This window comes from Geotrypetes seraphini, chromosome 12, assembly GCF_902459505.1.
Source record: "Geotrypetes seraphini chromosome 12, aGeoSer1.1, whole genome shotgun sequence".
Classification (NCBI taxonomy): domain Eukaryota; kingdom Metazoa; phylum Chordata; class Amphibia; order Gymnophiona; family Dermophiidae; genus Geotrypetes; species Geotrypetes seraphini.
In genome coordinates, this window is record NC_047095.1 from 48,675,185 (window position 1) to 48,695,119 (window position 19,935).

The window sequence follows — 19,935 nt, forward strand, 5'->3', positions numbered from 1 at the left end:
GGGAAGCTCTTCTTTCTACCCATAACAGGCTAACCCCTCCTCCCCCCCCCCCTCTTTTACAAAGCTGTACTAGTGGCTACTGCTCTGGTAATCGCTCCGACATCCATAGGGAATTAGTGGGCATCGGAGTGTTTGCCGTAATGTAGCCACTAACGCGGCTTTGTAAAAAAAAAAAAAAAAGCCCTAAATTTGCAAATAGTGCACGATCAAATGAAACAAATCACATTTCATTGTGGTTTGGTTTGATTTGATTTGGTTTTGCTATGAAACACAAATGTTTTATTGCATTTTTTTTATTTTGTTTCCAAACTAATGCACACTGCTGGAAGAAATCAGTTTTCTTGTTTTTATCAGGCTTCCTGATTCTTTATGTAACTTTGAGTCAGCATGTGTTTATCTGATTGCAGAGTCTTGTTATATATTCTATTGAATACAGTTAATTAAAAAAGTAAAGATTCCATTTTGCTTGAGATAATTTAAAATAATGAACAGCCCTAGAACAGTAAATCACAAATTAAAATATTGGCGATTAATAGACGCAGCTGTGTACTTAAGATTTTATTACATTGCTTCAACAATAATTGGATCAGAATAAACATTTTTAACCTATCATTCAGCGCAAAAAAACAATATTGCAGGGTTTCATCTGAACGGTGCAGCTAGAAATCTTTTTAGCATTCAATAATCTGCAAAAAAAGAAAAAAAAGTAAGATTTTACTAGATGAGATTTTAAAAATCATTTTGCAATTAATATGCCACTAAAGTAAATCCAGCACATAAAACACCAGATCATCCCTTTCTTCCTTTTAAAAGCAAGCACTAAATAGTTTTCAGTAGTTGTCTGAGATACCAGTTTGGAAAAAAAAAAAAAAAAGCCTTCAGGCGGTTTGTGAGGCCTTTTGAAAAAAGCATGACATTCAATCAAAGTTCAGCGAGAAAAGTTTTAAAGAGTAAACTTAGGAAATGAGAAAGCAAAGTAGCACAGTGATTAACTCTCATTTGTGCGTTACGATGAAAATTAATTAAAATGTTTAAACCATAGGAGGCAGGTTACCTCCTCAAGACCTCCTCAAGACCTCCGAGTCAGCGTGGATCCAGTGGTGATTCATCTTACACTGATGGGGAGAGGGGAAAAAGAAGATGAACAGCTAGGACAAATGTGTTTTCAATGGTGCTTAGCAGCAGGACAACCACTGAGACCTCACTGCAATGTTGCCAACATGTGGCATAGTAATGCGATGTTTACGGCCAGGAATGGCTTATGAGAAAGGTTCTGTCGTCTCCCTGAAACTTTTCTTCTAAGTGCCATAGAACGGCATTAATGTTTCTCAAGGAGAATATCATTGTGAGTTAGAACATAGTAACCCTGTACACCTCTACTGTAATTCAATTCAGAGTTATTACATCACATAGTGCTGTTTAGGTGCTTATATAGGGGTCTAGTATTAACTGCGGGGACAAATTTTTCCCTGTCCCCGCAGAAACTCGATTCCCCCGTCCCCATGAGTTTGTCTCTGTCCCTGCTCCATTCCTGTAAGCTCTGTCTTAACCACACGTGCCTCGGACACATGATTTTAATAATAATAATAATAATAATAATTTTATTTTTGGTCTACTGCCCAACCAATAGTTCTGGGCGGTTCACATCAAGAGAACTGTTACATTTCAGAGAAAGTACAAAAACAGAGAGTACAACAATAAAATTATCGTACAAACCTTTAAACAGGTATGTTTTCATCGTCTTTCTAAGTACATAATAAGACTGTGAATGAGCAATCAAGGAGCTCATTTGAGAATTCATTTTTCCAGCTTGAAAAGCAAGTGCCTTTTCCAAAAAAACCTCTTGAAACGGCAAGCTTCTGGGGTAGGATATATAAACATCACGGAATTTCTTGTATTCTTAATTGACATGTATAATTTCAATTGAGAAGATAGGTATGTTGGTAATAGACCAAAGAGTGCTTTTAAACAAATGCAACCAAATTTAAAAATGACTAAAGCTTCAAATGGAAACCAGTGGAGCTGCAAGTAGAAATGGCTCACATGATCAAACTTTCTCAAGCTTTAAAGTGTTGAGGCTTGTGCAGATGAGGACGGAGCTTAGGCATTGGTGGAATGAGGCATTATGACATCACAATCTGAGCTCTAGAATGTTGCTACTTAGGATTTGAAAGTGTTTGAGGCTTGTGCAGATGAAGACAGAGCTTAGGCATTGGTGGAATGAGGCATTATGACATCACAATCTGAGCTCTAGAATGTTGCTACTTAGGATTTTAAAGTGGTTGAGGCTTGTGCAGATGAGGACGGAGCTTAGGCATTGATGGAATTAGGCATTATGACATCACAATCTGAGCTCTAGAATGTTGCTACTTAGGATTTTAAAGTGTTTGAGGCTTGGGCAGATGAGGATGGAGTTTGCAGGAATGGGGCAGGGACAAGAAAATAACTCACGGGGACGGGAAAATGAGTTCCCGCGGGGACGGGGAAAAATCTGTCCCCCTGTCATTCTCTAATCACACATCTAGGCACCAGTACCTATATGGAGGAGTGGCCTAGTGGTTAGAGCTGCTGCCTCAGCACCGATCCTTTTGAACATGGGCAAGCCACTTAACCCTCCACTACCCCAGGTAACACAGTTAGATTGTGAGCCTGCCAGGAGAAATAGGGAAAATAGTTGGAGTACCTGATTTTAAAACCTGACTGTACGCCACTTTGGTGAATCTCTTCATAAAACGCGGTCAATAAATCCCAATAAATAAATACGTGTCAGTTGTAAAATTGTAACCTACCGATGTAAGTGCCAGTTCTTACACGTGGAGAGATTGCCATTTTGCAAACTGCCTTATGTTTTCCTGGCATCTTACCTCATCTTTCTGGCTACTCCCCTGACAATTAGGATGATCGATGTGCCAGTGAAATAAGTAAGATGACTGATTATGGCATAAATATGCCAGTATTAATAACTCTCTACAGAAACCCCTGTAATTCTGTATAGAGCCCATGTATTGTAACATTCCACAGAAGCTCAAGTATTGTAACACCTTTACTGAAGCTCAAGCAAACCGCTCTGAATCAGCAGTGGTATAGAAGCTCACAAAAATAACATCTTCCCTCCATGGCAAAGTTTCTCACCAATCATTCCATCATATATTGAAAACTGGAACTGATTGCTCCTCGCAGGAAGTTGTTTACTGTATCGTGTGCCCTTGTGGTAAAATATATATAGGGCACACGAGAAGAGTAATCAAAATTAGGATCGCGGAACATTTGAGCAATATTTGTTGTAGGAGGTAGACGGCCCCGATTGTAACCCATTGGCGTACTGTTGGCCATGACATCGACAAGTTAAGATACACTGTATTATGGCGAGCTTATGATTTATCAGGCGATGTTAGCCAGTTTTTGCTTAGACAGGAGCAGAGATTTTGTATTTTTTTATGGCATACATTAGCTCCTGATGGCTTAAACAATGAAATAGAGTGGTTTTAATGTTGATATATTAGCTGCATGGATGGGCATTTAGATTTCCAGCGTTTTTCTGTTAGCCCCGCCCTGGGCTAGCGTGAACACGCCATGGTATGCTGTACCATGTCTGGTCTCTGTTTTGGATCCGCCCCATACGTGGGCGGTCTTGGAAAGATCTTTAATGATGATGGTTTCCCTCGTTTTTGCGGACGCACGTCGAGGGGGAGTGGTTCCCTCTGATGTCAGCGCGTTTTGGATTTATGCTTGGCTGACCTGCACCTGTGTAAAGCTGTTCTCTTCCACGCTGTCAGTTAGTTCGGGTGGGAGTACCCTCGAACGAGTGAGCTGGTTAAGAATTATATTAGCAGTATGAATTAAGTTAAGTGTATTTATGGTACTGTGTTTCATAGTTAGTTTAGTTAGTTCTCATTGTGGGATTTGTCTTTGTTTTAGTTTATTTGTTTTTTTATGTTTTTTCCAGTGCCCCCTCCTGAAGAAGCTCCAATTTGTGAAACTCGAGCTGGGGGGGGGGGTCTCGAGGGAAATATGAGACAGCATTAGAATTTTGGACACAATGTTTTAAGACCGGAGCGGTTGTGGGACGGGTCCCAGCGTCACCACTGCTTAAAATAAGTTGAAAGGGGATAGATTCTGTACAAACGTAAGGAAGTTCTTCTTCACCCAGAGAGTGGTGGAAAACTGGAACGCTCCAGGGATTCAAGACAAAGTTAGACAAGTTCCTGCTGAACCAGAACATACGCAGGTAAGGCTAGACTCAGTTAGGGTGCTGGTCTTTGACCTAGGGGCCGCCGCGGGAGTGGACTGCTGGGCACGATGTGCCACTGGTCTGACCCAGCAGCGGCAAGTCTTATGTTCTTCTCTATGTCCGTATGCGGTGGTATGAGATGGTGATCAGCTGTGATGGTCTCATTAACAATCTGGTCCGTGTTGATCACTAGAGGTTGATTGTTGGGTCTGAGCTTTTCACATACACACATTTTTATGTATTTATTTATTTGAGAAGTTATATTTAAAAAAATTTTTAAGGTCATAAGTTATTTTGACTTGCATGTGGATATAAAAACATAGAAGCACGATGGCAGATAAAGGCCATATGGCCCATGAAGTCTGCCCACCCACAGCATCCACTATCTAGCAAGTATAAGCAAATGTAAATCTCAGTGTTTACCTGTTGGGACATATGTGTGAATGTATGCACATAAGAACATAGGAATAGCCATACTGGGTCAGAGAAATGACCATCTAGCCCAGAATCCTGTTTCCATAGTGGTCCATCCAGGACACAAGTACCTGGCAAAAATCTAAATAGTAGCAACATTTTGTGCTACCCATGAAGCTTAACTGAGGTCTTTTTCTTCACTTCTTTTATTTTTCGGGGAGGGGGGGGTCTAGTTGGTTATGGGATTACTGGCTTGTAGAGGAGTAAATTCTGGGGTCAGTATCTAGATAGAGTTGAGTGTGTATATTACAGATATTAAATTTTTGAATAAACACACTCTAGTCTCTTTAGAATAAGTGGTAGGTTTACGTAATTGAAAGTCACCCATTATTATAGTCTTGCCCAATTTGTCAGCTCCCATAATCTCTGTAAACACTTCTTCATCTCTCTGCTCATTCTTTACCAGGGGACGGAAATACAGACCCACCTGTATATGTGCATGCTTTAGTCACCAACAACAGGCCTTCCTTCATACAGACAGTTTAGACACACTCATTTAATTAATTAATTTAATTTTCTATACCGTTCTCCCAGCGGAGCTCAGAACGGTTTACAGTCAACTCCACCTAAGTGCATGTCGGATAAGCGCACGCTCCGGTTATCCGCAACCTACCACCACAGTCCCGGGGTTTGTTTGTTTTTTTACATTAAAGTCACTGGACGTACACTCTGGATATTTGCACTTCTCATAAGCACACAATCCGCTTATGCGCACTGTCATAGGTCCCACCTCTATTCTTTCACGTTAAGTTTCAAGTTTCAAGTTTTATTGTGTTGAATATACCGACCATCAATGCTAAAAAAAAAAAAAAAATGAAATAAAAGGTGAAATAATAATTATATATATATGAGGGGGGAGTGAACATTAAAAGACGATAAACAAGAACTTACATGAATTTGAGATTAATAAGGGGAAGGAAGGGTCAATAAGTACATTATTAAAATGAAATTTAAAAGAAAGGGAGAAGGGGGGATAAGACATCAGGGATAGGGTCGCTTCGTTAAAGCGGTTGAGATGATTTTACTGGTTAGGGGAAGGAGGTAATTAGAGGTTATGATATGCATCTTGAAATAGGAATGTTTTTAGTTTGGTCTTGAATTTGACGAGAAGATTTTCATGACATTACATTCACTCCGGTTACATGCAATCACGGGTCCTCTGCATTTACTATCCCCCACCCCCCTCCCCGGAACGTCACAGCATCGCGAGCCGGCCTAGGCAGCAAGCAGACGGGAAACCTACGCCAGTGCACCAAGCACTCACCAGCACCTTCCTCTCGGCACTGCTTGCTGTTGCCACCATCACCCCAGGTTGCTGCAAATACTGGCTAAACGACCACCTGATTAAAAAGTGGTACTCCTATTAAGAGCACACTCCGCTTAAGCGCATGTGGCGGTCTGGTCCGGAGGCCTTGCACTTAAGCAGAGTTGACTGTACATGAATTTATTCAGGCACTCGGGCATTTTTCCCTGACTGTCCTGGTGGGGCTCACAGTCTTATCTTTAAAATAATCTAAAATTGTTTTTACCATGTATAACATGAAAAAGGCTTCTAAAATAATAACCTATGGAGCTAATGTTAGAAACAGCAAAATGTTAAAAAAATGGCACAAAAGTGGCAGATGGACTTTTTTTTTTTTTGCAAAAAAGTCCAAACTGCTATTTTTGAAACTCATTTTTAAGACTTTTTCTATGCAGTTTGTCTAAATCTCAAGGGGGCATGTTTTGGGTGGGATTACAATTTGGTCATTTTTTTGAGATAATGAAACACATAGGCAGTGGAACGCTCTTTTGTTTGAGGGGGCCCAAAAGCTCCACCCTAGACCCCGCCCCATAATAATAGTACTAATTGTAATGCCATTTCTTCCATTCATTTTTCATATACACACAGTATCTTATTAACAATACATAATGGTAACCACATAATTAAACTACACAAAGCACTGTATGCAGAGAAAACGTTAATTAACTATCATTTATATTCTGCTTTTTTCAGAGAGGTCAAGGCACATGCAATGTAACCTCAGTAACTGCTACAGAAAACTCCCCTTCAGTGCCGAAGAATTACATCAAGAAGTAACACAAAACCCTGCACAGCGCATAAGAATAGCAATACTGGGTCAGCACAGTGTTTCTCAACCTTTTCAAGCCAAGTACCCCCTAGCCTAACACATACCAACCGAGTACCCCCGCCCAAGCTACGCTCCAGACCCGCCCAAACCCTGCTCCTGACTCCACCCCCATAATAATAGTACTAATTGTAATGCAATTTCTTCCATCCATTTTTCATATACACACAATATAATCTTATTAATACACTAGTATTTTAGCCCGTTACATTAACGGGTGTTAGAATATATGTCTGTCTGTCTTTATTTCTGTCTCTCTCTCCCTCCCGCTGTCTTTCTTTCTGTCTGTCTCTCTCCCTGGCCCCCTTTGTCTGTCTGTCTTTCTGTGTCTCTCCCTGCCCGTGTCTTTTTTCTTTTCTTTCTGTCTCCCTTCCTCCCGCTGTCTGTCTTCATTTCTCTCCCCCCACTTCCCTGTGCAGCAGCCACAACAGCATTCCGTCCCCCTCCATTTCCCTATGCAGCAGCATTTCCCCCACCCTACTTCCCTGTGCAGCAGTATTTCGATCCCCCCCCCACTTCCCTGTGGAGCAGCCACAGCAGCAGCATTCCCTCCCCCTCCATTTCCCTCTCCCCCACACCACTTCCCTGTGCAGCAGCAGCGTTTACCCTACCCCCCTTTCCCTTCCTGCGCTCTGGCCAGCTCCCTTAGTCCCTTACCGCACCCCCTTTCCCTTCCCACGGTCCCGACAAACCTGCTGATTCCAGCAGCGTCTGCAGCACTCTACACACGCTGCTTCGGGGCCTTCTATTGCCCTGATTTACTCTGGCACGTCCCCGATGACATCATCAGAGACATGGCAGAGCAAATCAGGGCAGTAGAAGGCCTCGAAGCAGCATGTGTAGAGTGCTGCAGACACTGCTGGAATCGGCAGGTTTGGAGTCAGGACCGCGGGAAGGGAAGGGGGGGCGGCAAAGGACTAAGTGAGCCTGTCAGATGTCGGGAAGGGATGGGAAGGTCAGACCGCGAAGAAATTATTTACGGAGTGAATGGGGAGCCGGCAAAGTGGCTGGAGTCTTTTTTGTCGGCGAGCCACCACCGCGAAAAACTTTATTAAGGGAGCCAGCGAGACCGTGAATGCGGGGCCGTTGTAAGCTCGCATACGCATTCTTGCCGGCCACGGACATACGGATCAGGGAACACACCGGTAAGAGTGCACATGCGCGGCTAGGGTTTTATTATATTAGATAATGGTAACCACAAAATTATAAAAACACAAAAACACACTGTACGCAGAGAAAATGTTAATTATCATTTATATTCAGGGGGGTTTCAAAGAGATCTAGGCAGGTGACTTTAAAATATGTAATGTCACCTCAGTAACTACTATAGAAAAATAGACAAATATAGTGCAGAATATAGACAGCAGATATAAATTCTCAAAACTAACACATTTTGATTACTAAGGCTCTCTTCTATCAAACTGCGATAGCAATTTTTAGTGTGGGGAGCCGCGCTGAATGGCCCGTGCTGCTCCCAACGCTCATAGGAACTCAATGAGCGCCGGGAGCAGTGCGGGCCATTCAACACGGCTCCCCGCACTAAAAACTGCTATCGCAGTTTGATAGAAGAGGGCCTATATTGAAAATAAAACCATTTTTCCTACCCTTGTTGTCTGGTGATTTCATGAGTCTCTGGTTGCATTTCTTTCTTTCTTTCTTCCTTGCCTCCAGACCTCATTCCATTCCCCAACCAACATCTCTCTCTGTCCCTCCATGAGTCCAACTTTTTTTCCTTTCTCATCCCCCAGATCATTTTTCACCACTGTCCAACAGCCCCATGCCCATTTCTCCTTCTATCACTCCTCTGCAGCACCATGCCACATCTCTCCCTCTATACAGGGGTAGGGAACTCTGGTCCTCGAGAGCCGTATTCCAATCGGGTTTTCAGGATTTCCCCAATGAATGTGCATGAGAAATGCATATTCATTGGGGAAATCCTGAATACCTGACTGGAATATGACTCTCAAGGACCAGAGTTCCCTACCCCTGCTCTATCACTATGCCCAACATTCCTCCCCCTTGCATCCCCTTCAATCAGTCCCTCTGTTCCCTCTCCATCACCATATCCAACATTTCTCCCTCTCATCCTTCTGTTCCCCATGCACCTCTACCTCACTCTTCTCTAGGCCCAATTTTCCTCTTCCTTTTCCCTCATGTGCACCATCTTTTTCCCTCTCACTCACACACTCAGGCCCAACAATTGTCCCTTTGTATTCCCACCCTCCTTCCTATGTCCCGAGTTAATTCCCCCTTCCTCACTTCTATGTCCCGAGTTGGTGCCCCCTCCCTCTCGCTGTCTTCCAGCCTTTGTCCCACCCCCTTCCTCCCTCCCCCGAAGATGACCCAAGCCGACCCCCTGCCAATTCCTCCTCCCCCCCTGGTCCACCGTCGCCCCCCACCACCCACCAGCTCCATTTAATTATCCCCGCCGCAACTCTGGGAAGGGAAGGGCCAGGCAAGTGCAGCGATTGCACGCCACCAGCCCACAAGCCTTCCCCTGACATCAATTCTGACGTTGAAGAGAAGGTCCGGGTCAGCCAAGCAGCGATTTTGTGATTCAGAGCGCATGTGATTGTTAAAGAGCCATCTTCCTGGTGCTGTCTTGCTCTTTTGCTTTATAGCAACGGTCTCAAACACGCGGCCCACAGGCCGCATGTGGCTCTCCAGATTTTATTTGCGGCCAGCGGTCTGGACTGGATCATTATCTTCCTTTTGGAGCAGCAGCGTGTCTGGCTGGCTCATTCCGTTCAAAGCCGTGGGTTGGCGGCTCTTTGCGCTATCCACGGAAGAGCTGGCCAGACACGCTGCTGCTCCAGTGGCGTACCAAGGGGGGGGGGGCGGACCACTGTTCTCCCTAGAGTGCGGCTCGTCTAGAGCAGTGGTGCCCAACCTGCTTCCCTTCCCTTCTCAGGCCGGCACCGTGTTATTTGATCTCCCTGCTTCTCACCGGGGCCGACCAACTCTCGCTGCCCGACGTCAATTCTGACATCGAGAGGACGTTCTAGCTAGCCAATCGCTGCCTGGCTGCCCGGAACGTCCTTTTCGATGTTAGAATTAACGTCGGGCAGCGAGAGTTGGTCGGCCCCGTGGAGAAGAGAAAGAGGGAGATCTCGGCCTGTTCCCGATGGCGGCAGCGGCAGCAGCCTATTCCCCAGCGGCGGTGGCGTGGAGGAGGGCAGGAAGGAAGGAAGAAAGAAAGAAAGAAGGGGGGACAGGGAGCCAGAAACAAAGCAAAAAATGGGACACGGAATCAAAGAAAGACAGACATAAAAAAAGAAAGAAAAAGTCGGGGGAGGGAATGAGGTCTGGAGGAGAGGAAGCATACAGGAGGCTGAAAGAAGAGAAGAAATATTGGATGCATAGTCAGAGACTGATGAAATTACCAAACAAAGGTAGGAAAATGATTTTATTTTCAATTTAGTGATTGAAATGTGCCAGTTTTGAGAAAGAAAAGATATTAAACTTTAAATGTGAGGGCTGCAGAAAAAATAGAGCACTTGGAGGGCCGCAGAAAAAATAGTTAATGTCTTATTAAAGAAATAACAATTTTGCATGAGGTAAAACTGTTTATAGTTTATATATCTTTCCTTTTAACTGTTAAAGGAAAGTTTTATAAACTATAAGGAGTTTAACCTCATGCAAAATTGTCATTTCTTTAATAAGACATTAACTATTTTTTCTGCGGCCCTCCATGTACCTACAAATTCAAAATGTGGCCCCGCAAAGGGTTTGAGTTTGAGACCACTGCTTTATAGCATTTAGGGGAGTTAGTGTTTGGTTTCTCAAGACTCTTCCCTTCTTCCTAGTTGTATTTTGTACAAACCTCCAATGAAAGAGTATGGCGTGCAAAATATTTATTTACTGGGAGGTTTTCTTTTTAATCTGCTCTAAGTTATCCAAAAAGAATTATGAGTGGCAGCAATATATACTGAGGTGACCATACATCGATTTTACATTGACTTGGAAGCAAGTATCCTTTAAAAGTCTCCTCTGTTCCAAAGAATGGCAAAGGTAGAAAAAAGATCTCTTGCCTCTGAAAGTTCTTTGAAAGCAAGCCGAATGCCAACTGCTAGTGTTGCATTTGTCAAACATGAAAGATTCCAAAAAACGAACTGAGGTTAAAGCAAAAGCTTGGTGAGATTTCAGGCCCTTAGAAAATCGATCATTTTGGTAGAGGCAGGCTTTCAAATAAGTTTGAAAACAGACAGAATGTTGTTCCTTTTTCAAAGTTTCGATATGGATTTCTTGTCAGCTTCCCCACACATGTCAGAGGTCAGTGTCAGAGTGGCCCTGTGGCACCCATTAACTACAACCAGCAAACTTGTTCAGTATTGATCCATAATCTCTAAGTATCTATTAATGTTGGGTATAAAAAGTGGTTTCATGTCTTTCTAAAACAGATAACTCAGGAAGGCCAAAAGGTCAGGTCTAGTGATATATTATTATTTCATCGCACTAGAGGCCGAAACCGTGGAGAGAAAACAGGAGACCACATCGTCCATTACTCTTCGAAGCAGAAATTGACAAGTTCTTTACCAACGGTACAGAATCAAAACATAATAGACCACAGTCTCTGATCCAGCAACGCGCATGCAGGAGATTTGTGTTTCTATTGAAAGATTAATTAAATGATCCGTTCGCAGTGCAAAGAACTGGGTGGCCCAACGGTCTGCATGTATTTCTTCAAAGCTGAATCTCGAGTGATTCTGAGTTCTAGCCTGCAAGGAAGTGAGGACAGACTGGGAAAACGGACTTTTGAACAATTTTAACACATTATCACATTTTTGCCTGAGTGAAAATGTAATATAATATCAAATAAAAATATAGATCTATTGTATATTTCACTTATATGTTCAATGGGTTTGAATTTGAGCAGGATTAAGCTCTCTAACTACTGGCATTAGTTGCTGAGGGTTTAAAATCCTTCCTCCCTCCAAACTGTTAAATTTAAATTATTTAAAGCAGGGGTGTCCAACCTTTTGGCTTCCCTGGGCCGCATTGGCCGAAAAAAATGTTTCTGGGGCCGCACAAACGCGCAAACGCTGCAGCAAGACAGAGGAGGGAGCCGGCAAGATGGTAAACACCCAGGGGCATCAGAGGAAAACACTGCATTGCCCTCGACCGGGGCCACACAAAATACTTATCAGGGCCGCAGGTTGGACACCCCTGATTTAAAGTATTCATATACCACTCATAGCCTAAGTGGTTTACATTCAGGTACTCAAGCATTTTCCCTGTCTGTCCCAGTAGGCTCACACTCTATCTAATGTTCCTGGGGCAATGGGGGATTAAGTGACTTGCCCAGGGTCACAAGGAGCAGTGTGGGATTTGAACTTACAACCTCAGAGTGCTGAGGGTGCAGCTCTAACCACTGAGCCACACACTCCAATCAAAAAGATTTACTATGGCTGGATTTTGATTGCTGTATTCGTGGGGCACTACAGTCAAGGCTAACCAGAGGACTATGCATGTTTTGCAGCCGCACAGATCACAAGGGAGACTGGGGAGCAAAATCACTCCCTATCCATTTGCTCCCTTGCAGTTGCTGTAGCAAAGTGGGCAGAGTAAGGGCTGTCTCATAGGGTACAATACTGGCTCTGGATGCTCCTGGTTGCAGCGCAAGGGAGAAGAATTTACCGCGGCAATCTCTAGTGCACAAAAAGCTGGATTCAGTCACAGCCTATTCCAGTGGCTCTCAGCCATGTCGGGTTTTCAGGATATCCCTAATGAATATGCATGAGACATATATGCATGCCATCTCCTCCATTATATGCAAATCTCTCTCATGCACAGTGGCGTACCAAGGGGGGGCGGGAGGGGCGGTCCGCCCCGGGTGCCAGTCCTGAGGGGGTGCTCCCGGCCTTGCCGTTCAGTCCCCCCCCACCCCCGAAGGACCGCTCGCCCCACTGACCTTCCTGTACCACCTGTGAAGCAGCCCGTAGCAGGATCGCGATGTCAGCGATCCCTGAGCTACTTGGGCGCTGCTTCCTGCGCCGCGGTCCCGCCCCTCCTCTGACGTCAGAGGAAGGGCGAGACCGCGGTGCAGGAAGCAGCGCAGGGATAGCTGACGTCGCGATCCTGCTGCGGCTGCTTCATAGATGGTGCTGGAAGGTCAGTGGGGCGAGCGGTCCTTCGGGGGTGGTGGGGGGGGGGACTGAACGGCAAGGCCGGGAGCATAGGTAGTGCTGCTTCAGAGGTGGTGCGGGGAGGCCAGGGGGGCGAGCGGTCCTTCGGGGTGGGGCGGGCGGGCAGGCAGGCAGGCAGGCTTTCAAGGGGGAGGGGGGTGACAGGCAGGCAGGCAGGCCTTCAAGGGGGGACAGGCAAGCCTTCAAGGGGGGAGGCAGGCCTTCAAGGGGGGGGACAGGCCTTCGGGGGGGTGTGCAGACCTTCAAGGGGGAGGGACAGGCCTTCAAGGGGGGGCAGGCAGGCCTTCAAGGGGGGGGACAGGTCTACAAGGGGGTGGGACAGGCCTACAAGGGGGTGGGACAGGCCTTCAAGGAGAGGACAGGCCTTCGGGGGGGTGCAGGACTTCGGGGGGTGCAGAGGGGTGGGACAGGCCTTCAAGGGGAGGACAGGCCTTCGGGGGGGTGCAGGACTTCGGGGGGTGCAGACCTTCAAGGGGTTGCAGGCCTTCAAGGGGGGGGGACAGGCCTTCAAGGGGGGGACAGGCCTTCAAGGGGGGGGACAGGCCTTCAAGGGGGGGACAGGCCTTCGGGGGGTGTAGGCCTTCAGGGGGGGTACAGACCTTCAAGGGGGTGCAGGCCTTCAATGGGGGGGACAGGCCTTCGGGGGGTGCAGGCCTTCGGGGGGGTGCAGACCTTCAAGGGGTGCAGGCCTTCAAGGGGGGGACAGGCCTTCAAGGGGGGACAGGCAGGCAGGCCTACAAGGGGGTGGGACAGGCCTTCAAGGGGGGGACAGGCCTTCGGGGGGGTGCAGACCTTCAAGGGGGGGGACAGGCCTTCAAGGGGGGGACAGGCAGGCAGGCCTTCAAGGGGGGACAGGCCTACAAGGGGGAGGGACAGGCCTTCAAGGGGGGGACAGGCCTACAAGGGGATGGGACAGGCCTTCAAGGGGGGTGCAGGCCTTCAAGGGAGGCCAGGCAGACCTTTAAGGGGGGGACAGGCCTTTGGGGGGACCCTGGTTTAGAAGTACACGGAGGGAAGGGGTGTTCAAAGAGACGTGCATATGCCAAACTTTGGGGGGGAGGAAGAAATAATGGGTCTGAAAATAGAGGAGAGGGAGAGAGATGATGGACCATGGGATTTAGGGAGGGAAGGAACAGAAAGGGAGAGAAATTGGACACAAGGGATGGTGTGGAGGAGGGATAGAGATACTGGATAGGAGGGTAATTGGGAAAAGAAAGGGAGAGATGGTGGACTCTGGGGTGGTGGGGAAGGAGGGAGAGATGCCGGATGAAAGGGTAGTTAAGAAAAGGTGGATCTGTGGAGGGAGATGAAAAAAAGGAAAGATATCAGACTTCCTGGGGAGGAAAGGGAAATGGAAAGGGAGGACAGAGTTGGCAGATGGATGGTTAGCACGCAGAAAGAAGAAAGAAGGAGACCCTGGCAAGTAAGTTATCAGAAGAAAACCAGAGCCTTGGACCAACAAGATTTGAAATATAACCAGACAACAAAAGGTAGAAAAATTAATTTTATTTTCTGTTTTGTGATTATAATATGTCAGATTTGAAATGTGTATCCTGCCAGAGCTGGTGTTGGACTGCAAACGTGAGCTAGGATTTAACAGAGAGAGGAAAAGTCCTTTTTGTTTCTTTATTTTATTTACACCACAGTGCCAGTGTGGTTAGGAGAAGCCAAAGGGGGTGAAAAAGCTATAAAACCCACCAGGAGTTTTGAAAAAAATCACCCAACTGGGCAGGAAAATCGAATTGAAAAACCAATTCAATAGGCTGAATCGAATCGAAATTTTTTTTCCTGAATCTGGCAGCATTAGTTTGTGCTACTGTCTTAGACTTTAGGACCTGGGATTGGGGAGAGATGGCATCCTCAGTACTTTATAATGCAAGTCAAACGAGGATTTGGTCAGACTTTTGAAGGGTCTGCAGAAAAAAAATATTGTATATGCCGGGGACATGAGACAGCAGGAAATGGGAACTTTTCTTCCTTCTATTTTTGTGAATGGAAAGGCTGAGGATGTCAGAGAGTTCAGTTAAAATATGTGCTTTATAAGAAAATATAATAATGTGTTTTATAAAGTTTATAGCATAGCTGGCCTACCCAGTGAGGTGTTCCTAGTGGTGGTGGTGGCAGCGTGTCAATGTGTTGAGAGGAAGAGGTGGTCTGGGAAATTCTGCTGAGCAAACTCCGGGCCCATTTCCACCCCCCAGTTAGTCCACTCCACTCAACTGGTTCACACACTGAGTGGGTCTTTGGGTGTTGTTTTGGGATCTCTTCCAGTGGTTTATCAGTATCTCCTTCTGGTCCAAGGAAGGAAACTTTGTTATCCTTAGCATTGACCTACAGAATATGTTTGTAACAGTGCTGCTTGTGTGGCATTAGGCTATGTAGTGATCGAAAGAAAAAAACAGACCTTTGCACATTTTTGCACTATATGGTGGGTGTATGAGGAGATTCACATTTCCTGCACAGCTATGTCCATGTGAAGTTACCTTGTGCTGTATTTGACATCTAGCAAGGTCTCTGTTTGAAATAAAAGATCTAAACTTAAAAATGAAGTGGCCAGAAGTTATGGTAAAAGCAGATAGTGTAGCTGGTTTTAAGAAAGATTTGGACAAATTCCTGGAGGAAAAGTCCATAATCTGTTATTAAAACATGGGGGAAGTGTCTGCTTGCCCTGGATCGGTAGCATGGAATGTTGCTACTCTTTGGGTTTTGACCAGGTATTAGTGTCCTGGATTGACTACCATGAGAATGGGCTACTGGGCATGATGGACCATTGGTCTGACCCAGTTAGGCTATTCTTATGTTATGTTCTCATCTGTAGGGGCCTTTGTTTTCACTTCTTATTTTAATGTATTTTTTTTCTGGGAACTTATCAGTGTTTTTTACAATGGGAACAAAAATGGAAGAGAATGAATGTGTGTGGGATGAGGAGGTAACTAATTTCTTCAACTAAATAATTCAATCCACTTCAAACAGACATAGGAGAACTCACGCACCATTCACACACCCTCCAACCAAAAACGTCAAAAGAAAAAAACTGTTCGACAACCTCCTAGCCATTCGAGCTGCAACACTCGACCCCCAACTCTACAACCAATTGACATCGACCACAGACTGCAAAACCTTCAAAAAGAAATAAAAACCCTTCTATTAAAAAAACACATAAAACCGAACTAACACAATCAGAACTGTCCCAAGCATCACCTGCAACTACTCCATATGTACTTCTGATGTCATGACAATTCAGACATAATTTATGTTATGTTATGTTTGGAATATAAGAAAATTTTCACTGCCTGTTTCTATTCTGACCATTTATTCCGTTTCATGGTCATTACAAAAAATATTTTTTTGCATGGGGGGGTGTCAAAAAATGATGGGCCCCGGGTGCCACATACCCTAGGTACGCCACTGCTCATGCATATTCATTAAAACATCAATTGATACACCATAGAGAGCTAACTTACAATTATAACTCTTATAATCACTAATTAAACCATTTAAAATGTATTTCTTACATATAATTTTACCCACAACCACCAAAAATTTCATGTAAACCACAATGGCACCATTAATTAATTACATAAATATATCTAATAAATATATATGAACCCTTCCCATCCAATAAAAGTTCATATCAAACTTGTATCATTGCCCATATGTTGAATTTCAATATCTTCAAATACTTTTCTTTTTCCTCTGTTTGTTTGTCCATTAAACTGTTACTTCATACTCCATGCATCCTTTCTCTCCACAACTAAACCACTATGCCCAACACAAGTCTGTGTTTCGCCCGTCAGCATTGTCAGGGGCTCAATAGTTCCAAGATTCAATTAGATTCTGTATTCTTTTCATTCATTATACAATATATATAAGCCTCACACCATTGGGAGCATTCCAAACCTCAATCTCTCTCTACAAAGGCCAAACCGGAACTGAAAGCCTTACAGGGTATTCCTTATGCAGGTCGGGAATATAAAGTCTTTGCATAAGCAGATGATATTTTGCTTCATCTTAGAAACCCTGAATCCACCATTCCATATTTATTGGATTTAATTGACAGATTTGGAAAATTCTCTGGTTATAAAATAAATTGGAATAAATCGGAAGTTCTTCCACTAAATGTACATTGTCCACAAGGACTTTTTGACTCATTCCCTTTTGTATGGAAAGAGGAAAGCATACTGATTGGTTATGTCCCCATTGAGATCGCCCCATGTGTTGAGTATCAAGTTACCTAATTATGTGAAGGACATTAATATTTTATTTGATACATGGAAATCTTTAAAATGTATTAATAATTTGACTGAAATTCAAGTAGAGAAATCCACATGTAAATCTTTATGGGTAAACTCCAAGATTCAAATTGGCGGGACGAAGATTGCCTGGAAGCATTGGATGCAAGCAGGTATATGTACATTAGATGAAGTTATATCTCATGGAAAAATGCTTGATTTTTCACAACTGCAACAGTCTTTTGGCATAGCAAAGTCTCAAATTTATAAATGGTTGCAGCTGAAGCAAGCCATTCAGAAAGGGTTCCCTGAATGGTGAAATTTTAAAAATTACTATAGCTTTCAGACAGATTCACTAGGGCATCAGGCCTCCCGGTGGTACAAATTAATATCTGACCTATTGAATAAAAAACCAAAGACAAGTCTAAAGGACATTTGGAGCATTGAGATTAAGCAGCATATTTCTGCAACTCAATGGCCACAAATTTGGACTTGGAGGATGAGTTGTACAATGTCAGCATCTATGAGACAAACTTGGCTGTTTCTGCTACATAGAAGTTTCTGGACCCCTGTGTGTTTACAAAAATTAGACAGTTCTAAATCTAATAGATGCTGGCATTGTCATGTAGATATTGGAACACTGGATCATCTGCTTTTCTTTTGTCCTTTGATACTCAGCTTCTGGAAGTCGATTTGGGGACAGATTAATGAAATACTTGATTCATCATTTCCTCTGACATATGAGTTGGTTATATGTGGCACCTTATTGCATGTCAAGCCCCCATTGGATAGGTATAAATGTCGACTTGGCTTGATCATGACAGGGATAGCTATTCAGATAACGCAAAATTGAAAGAGCGCTGATCGTCTCAACTTCCCTTTCTGGTGGGCAAGCTTATGCTCAATTTACAAATATGAAAAAATGAATGCAGAATTGTTAGGGAATAATAAGACGTTCAAATCAGTATGAGGCCCATTGGCAGTTTTTATTGCATCTATATACCGTATTTTCGCGGATATAACGCGCACCTGTGTAAAACGCGCACAGGGGTATAGCGCGCAGAAATCACGATGATATGTACCAAAACTTTTCTATACCGCGCTCAGGCATATAACGCGCATGATGCCCGACGCTCCTTTCGCCCGCCCTGACTTTCCGTGCGCTGTCCCGACTCTCCGTTCACCCCCCATGACTTCCGTGCACTGCCCTGACTTTCCGTGCGCTGTCCTGACTCTCCGTTCACCCCCCCTGACTTTCCGTGCACTGTCCCCCCTTGAAGTCCTGTCCCCCCTTGAAGGTCTGTCCCCATCCTGAAAGCCTGATGCCCCCCCCCGACGTCCGATACATCCCCCCCCCCGGCAGGACCACTCGCACCCTCACCCCGAAGGACCGCCGACTCCCCAACAATATCGGGCCAGGAGGGAGCCCAAACCCTCCTGGCCACGGCGACCCCCTAACCCCACCCCGCACTACATTACGGGCAGGAGGGATCCCAGGCCCTCCTGCCCTCGACGCAAACCCCCTCCCCCCAACGACCGCCCCCCCCAAGAACCTCCGCCCGTCCCCCAGCCGACCCGCGACCCCCCTGGCCGACCCCCACGACACCCCCACCCGCCTTCCCCGTACCTTTGTGTAGTTGGGCCAGAAGGGAGCCCAAACCCTCCTGGCCACGGCGACCCCCCTAACCCCACCCCGCACTACATTACGGGCAGGAGGGATCCCAGGCCCTCCTGCCCTCGACGCAAACCCCCTCCCCCCAACGACCGCCCCCCCCCCCCCAAGAACCTCCGCCCGTCCCCCAGCCGACCCGCGACCCCCCTGGCCGACCCCCACGACCCCCCCACCCCCATTCCCCGTACCTTTGGAAGTTGGCCGGACAGACGGGAGCCAAACCCGCCTGTCCGGCAGGCAGCCAACGAAGGAATGAGGCCGGATTGGCCCATCCGTCCTAAAGCTCCGCCTACTGGTGGGGCCTAAGGCGCGTGGGCCAATCAGAATAGGCCCTGGAGCCTTAGGTCCCACCTGGGGGCGCGGCCTGAGGCACATGGGCCAAACCCGACCATGTGTCTCAGGCGCCCCCAGGTGGGACCTAAGGCTCATACCATACCACATCAAGTCTAATATAACTTAAGAGTTTTTAAATTGTGTAGGATACAAACATGGTTTGGATAAACTACATTTTTAACAGCTCTGATTTTCCACAAAGTATACTTCTGTATAAGGCAAAGTCTTAGAAAAATGCTTAGCAAACTATTGCAGATTTGGTGCTTACTAATCCACTCTAAAATAAGCATTTACAAGTTATAATTAAAAGAATGAATTTAGCATATTGCTCTGCTGGATGTGGTGGGTTATGGCAATGCTACAGTAACCCTTAAATATTTTCATAATTTGCTTCTGCTTGCACCGGAAAAAAAACAGCTACTCATCAGTTTTCGATCACTTTCATCTTGTCCTTCCCATTTACTAAAGTAAATAAGATGTCCACTCAGATAATGGAAACCCCACTAGCTCTCTGTTAGTGCCTCTTCATGCTAATTAACCACATTGGATACAGTCATAGTAGATGCATCAATGATTTGCCTGATAAAAGTCTGGTTTGTGCTCACCCAGAGAAGAAACTGGTGAGAAGCAATTGGCGGGAGTCATCTGTTTTATCTTAACCGCGTTAAGGTCATTTCATCTGCCAACCTCTGGTTCTGAATCACCCAAAAATTAACTC

At 45.3% G+C, this 19,935-nt stretch overlaps 1 long non-coding RNA gene across 1 annotated transcript in view; it reads right to left on the minus strand.

The window, feature by feature from the left end:
• Positions 1–545: 545 nt before the first annotated feature.
• The window catches only part of LOC117346411, a 19,447-nt gene continuing 57 nt past the window's right edge, over positions 546–19,935 (minus strand). Inside the window, exons 1-3 of the long non-coding RNA XR_004536578.1 lie at positions 19,823–19,935; positions 1,055–1,115; positions 546–686 (exon numbers count right to left, since the gene is read on the minus strand). The exon at positions 19,823–19,935 is cut by the window's right edge and continues 57 nt beyond it. This is a non-coding gene — a long non-coding RNA (uncharacterized LOC117346411). The remainder of the gene's footprint in view (positions 687–1,054; positions 1,116–19,822) is intronic.